Consider the following 4,844-nt stretch of genomic DNA (forward strand, 5'->3'; position numbering starts at 1 on the left):
TTCCCCTTTTATTAGCACCTCCTCTTTTTCATTAACCGAAAGGTTACTGGTGCATTTGTAATACTCCCACTCCAGTCGCCTGTAGCCGCCTGCATACGGTCGAGGCGAGACCCCAAACCTTTTCCTTGGCGTCTACAAACCCACCCACACACACACACGCTTACCCTCACCCTCTGTGGTCTCCTTTCGCCTGCGAGAGGACATTTCAATGGCATTGTCCTCCCCTCTGCCTCCCAAACACAGGTAGGGTATTAGCACCGGGGGAATAAATAACTCAGCCAGGTTAATTATTTGGCAGATGCGTCCGCAGATTAATAATGGAATAAAAATGCGGCGGTGAACGGCAGTACACTCTGAAAGGTGTGTGTGTGTAGAAGGGTTGAGGGCGGGGGGGGGGGGGGGTTGGGGGGGGGGGGGGAATATTGAGTGGAGTTATTGGAGAGCAACAGTGCATGTGCTGGCTTCAGATAGATGTAGGAGCGGGGACGAGCCCCAAGGCTGTGAATATGCTGTCTGGGAGCAGAGAGATTAACTCAGGCAGCTTGGTGACATCACGCCTGCAGAGACAGTTATGAGAAGTATCCATCATAAGTAATGTCTGCGAGAAATGAAAGAGAGGGGGAAAAATACAAAATCATATCCCAAATGATAGAGAAAATAAAATATTCAAGGAAAGAGAGGAGGAAAGTACGGCGGGCTGGAGGTGTGTGTTCGTCTGAATGTTATTGCCGGAGCAGCAGGCGCCTCATTATTACATTTCTCAACTTAATCAGTGAATAGTCAGTCATCCTGTAGTGCAGTCGCTCTCCGAAAAAAACCCAATCAGTTAGAATAGAGGTGTGATTTATTTGGGCTTCTATATGAAATTTATTAAAGGTTTTAGCAAAAATAATATTTAGAGAAAGAAAATATCAAAGGATTTCTGTCTTTAAAATAATAAGTGACATTTGAAGGTTTGACATATAAATGTCTGAAAATGTGAAAAATTAATTAGCAGATGTGTTGTTAGCCTATATATATATATATATATATATATATATATATAACATATATATATGCTGTCAAATCCAATTATGGTGTCGATCAGTTCAATAAAATGAGAGGATATCCCGTGAGGAGTTATCATCGTCACAAATGCACAAACAACCCAAATACCCTTAATCTAGTCCAGGGCTAAAGCCTGCATTGACCTAGTGAACGTGTGTGTGTCTGTGAGAGAGAGAGCGAGAGAGAGAGAGACTCACTTTCTGACCTACTCTGCCTGATGCTGTGACAGAAACCCTGTTCACCTGAGGAGGGCAGACTGGGGCAGTTTTCCTGTGTTTGAGGAGAAAGGGGAGACAGAGAGTCAGACGGGAGGAAAAAAAACACAACACTTCCTGTGGATATCACTGTCCAGAAGACTCTGGATTTTTGGTCCACAGCAAGAGTTTTTTTTTATTATCCATTTGTATTTATTGAGGCTTGTATGATTTACTTTGAGTATCAGGTTAGCGTATCTCTAACTGCCTATAAAAGTGCACAGGAAACTGCTTTAAATACAGTCTGTTTTTACCATCTGAAAAGTCAGAGTTTAAATGACGTTATGTATATTTGGCAGTGGTGAAAAGGAGAGTTTGTGTCAGGTCAGTGAGTTGGACTATGGTGTTGTTGGACTGCTAAAGATATTATTCTATCAAAGCTTAGCTAAGGTTAGCTCATCTTATATTAAATCTTATATCCGATGTATCGAATCATATTGCACTGTAGTGGATCTTATCCTATCGAATTTTTGTGTATGGTATCATATTGTAGTATATCATATCATATTACAATGTAGTGTATCATATCCTATCATATTTTATTGTAATGTATCGCATTGTATGGTATCATATCGTATCGTATCGTAGTGTATCGTATAGCTTCGTAATGTAGTGTTTCATATCGTACCGTATCGTATTGCGTTGTTGTGTATCATATTGTATTGTAGTGTTTCATATCGTACCGTATAACAGTGTATTGTATCATGTAGGAGTGTACCATATTGTATCGTATTGCATTGTAGTGTATGATAGCCTATCCAATTTTAGTGTATGGTATCGTATAGTATCGTATAGTAGTGTACCATATTGTATTGTATAATATCGTGGTGTAATGTATGGTATTGTATCATATCTCAGCTAAGCTAAGACTAGCTTAGCTTAGCTCGGTATAGTTTAACTTATTGCTTTTAAAGTTGTAAAAAGTATCAGCGAGGCAGAAACAGAGGCAGACAGTGGGTCAACAAGAGAAATCACGGGGTCCACTCAGGCCACAAACCCAGGTCATTTGCATGCACTTTTCTTGCCTTCCCCATCCCCCACCCATCCATCTATCTGCCCTCCACCCGCCCACCCATCTCCCCTCTCACCCCTCTGGCCCTGCAGGGCAGGCCTTGCCTCCCATCTGTTGTCTGTCCCAGCTAGGAGCAAACCCCGTTCCCCCTCGGCTCGCATTTACAATTCAATTAAAAGCAACAAGGCCCTTCTTCCTCCTCCCTCTTCTCCTCTTCCTCCTCCTCCTCAACTCCTTTTTTTTTAGCTGTGCCTGGATGAGCACAGCAGAAAAGCCTGTACCACATGGAGAGCCGGAGTCATGAGACACACTTGCTGAGGCACCGTGAATCAAATCCAAGCCCACAGATGACGCAAACACACACTGACACATCTATACGCTGAGAGTTTCCAAAAAGAAAGAGCAGGGGAGAGGGACACACTCACTGACTGACACACACACACACTCACTGACACACATACTCACTCACACTCACAATGATTTTTATCCTCGTTTTAACACACTGAAAAGAAAATAGGTTTGGTGGGACTAAGCCCAGTAACAATACCCACCGAAGAAAGTGGGTCACACTTTGCATTAGAATAACGTATGTAACGATGATGTAACAACCACCAACAACTGAGGAGAGTGGGGAGGGAAGTTTCTATAGATTTAATCAATCTCAAAATGTCAATTTCACATTAATGTATTATTTTCATAATACACCGTAATTGAAAACAAAAAAGTTGGTTTAAAAAAACATGTCTCTTTTCTACCAGCCATGTTCAAAAACCACTCAACAAAAAAGTTGGTTTAAAAAAAACATGTCTCTTTTCTACCAGCCTTGTTTTATCCACTCCTACAGGTTGCTTAAGCTTTTTTACGTAATTTTCTTTTTTTTTTTCATTTTCTCCTACTTTATAATAGATGTGTAAAAAGTCATTATGAAAATTTGGTTTGTGAATTAGTCCCCTCATAAATCCCCCCTTTCCTCTGTTTCTCAGTGCTGTAACGTGACAGCAATATCCACGGGCAGCACTTCTTCTGGCAGAGAAAAAAGGAGGGGAAAATGAAGGTGTTTAATATTTAATTATGTTAGTGCCAACATGCAACTTTTATCACTTTCTTGTGTCATTTGCATCTCAGGCGATCCCAGAAGACATACACAGAGAGAGAGTGAGGAGGACAGGGAGGTGGGGAGGTGTCTGTGTATGTGTGTGTGTGTGTGTGTGGATGGAGGGGAGGAGGGAGGCGGGGGGTGAGGGGGGTGACACAGTCTGATATTGTCAGAGAAAAAGATGAAGAAGAAGAAAGGAAGGTAAAGAGAATAAGTGTGTCCACAGCTATAGTTGGACTGTGTTATTTGAATTGGACCTGAATCTGTCTCACCCAATATAAAAGCATGGGCGAAGGACGGGGGAGGAGGGGGCTATTTTAGTAGTAATTTATTTTTTACTTTACTAGAAAAATAATTACTGGAAAAATAGCATCATTTTTATTTGACATGCTAGCTGTTAGCATGCTGTCCAGCAAGAAGGACGACATTAAAAACGTCACTAATTCATTAGTAAAAGTGGATTCACAAAACTATCACATCTACTTCTCTGTATATTCTACATTTTAATGTCAACACTTTACTGGTTTTAATCAGAAATTCTTCTGTGTTATATTTTCTGCACCAGGTCACAACCCTTTTTTTCCACCAAGACTAAACTGGACTGAAATTGAATTAATTTCAAATGTTTTTTCAGTTTTTCATTCAGTTTATACTTTTTTTTAGATGTAATGATGGAACTTTTATTTATTATTAGGAGGTAGGTTGGCTCTTAACTGCATTAACTGGTTGTTTTAGTCCAACTTGTTTTTATTAGTACTTATTTATTTTATTAGTATTATTGAAGTCAATTCGATTTGTCCTTTTGGCTTCAGTGGCACTACTAAGCAAGAGGTAATGGCTGCAGTACTCAGACGCAGTACTCTGTCTTTAATACTATCAAAAATACCGCGATCCAAAGATAGACTATGAGAAAAAAATAATTATAATAAAAATGACATTTATATAAAACATAAATTCTAATAACGAGAAAAGTGAAAATCAAAAAGTCCCACAGATTTATTTCACCTTCTGCTGTGTTTTTTTTTTTTCACAGCTATGGTTTGTTTTCCTGCAAATTTTATGCATGTCACTATCTGCACCATCACCGGCTGGGCACGGATCGGAGTGCAGCCTGCACATGTGTCTTCATGTCCACAACCCCAGTGCTCACAACCCCCTCAACTCCCTCATCAGCAGTCTCCCTCTGCACCCGGGCCTAACTCCCTGCCTGTCTCAGGCACTCTGGCAGACTGCGTTAATGACTGATAATGTGTGTAATTACCAGCCCAACAGCCACGAGAAGCTGATGAAGAACCAGACCGGCACTCCACTCCTCGTCTAGGGCCCCTTGTTCCCCCTCATTCACCCTGAATGGCGGTGGGCTCCAAATGAAGCCTCATTGGATGCTGCCGCTACACTTACAGGGCTGACGGTCATTAAGACAGCAATCTAAATG

General features: G+C 41.0%; 1 protein-coding gene across 16 annotated transcripts in view; it reads right to left on the bottom strand.

The window, feature by feature from the left end:
• sox11a (SRY-box transcription factor 11a) overlaps positions 1–4,844 on the bottom strand; it is a 436,554-nt gene that overhangs the window by 115,303 nt on the left and 316,407 nt on the right. For 2 of the 16 annotated variants that reach the window (XR_003051986.1, XR_003051984.1), the window contains one exon: positions 1,245–1,317. The exons of 13 other annotated variants lie outside the window; for them this stretch is intronic. The gene's annotated coding sequence lies outside the window, so the exon portion shown is untranslated. Of the gene's footprint in view, positions 1–1,244; positions 1,318–4,818; positions 4,838–4,844 lie in introns of those variants that run through there. One more of the 16 variants, XR_003051999.1, reaches the window with a different exon arrangement.

This window comes from Cynoglossus semilaevis, chromosome 1 (assembly GCF_000523025.1).
Source record: "Cynoglossus semilaevis isolate Cse_v1.0 chromosome 1, Cse_v1.0, whole genome shotgun sequence".
In the NCBI taxonomy this organism is placed as follows: domain Eukaryota; kingdom Metazoa; phylum Chordata; class Actinopteri; order Pleuronectiformes; family Cynoglossidae; genus Cynoglossus; species Cynoglossus semilaevis.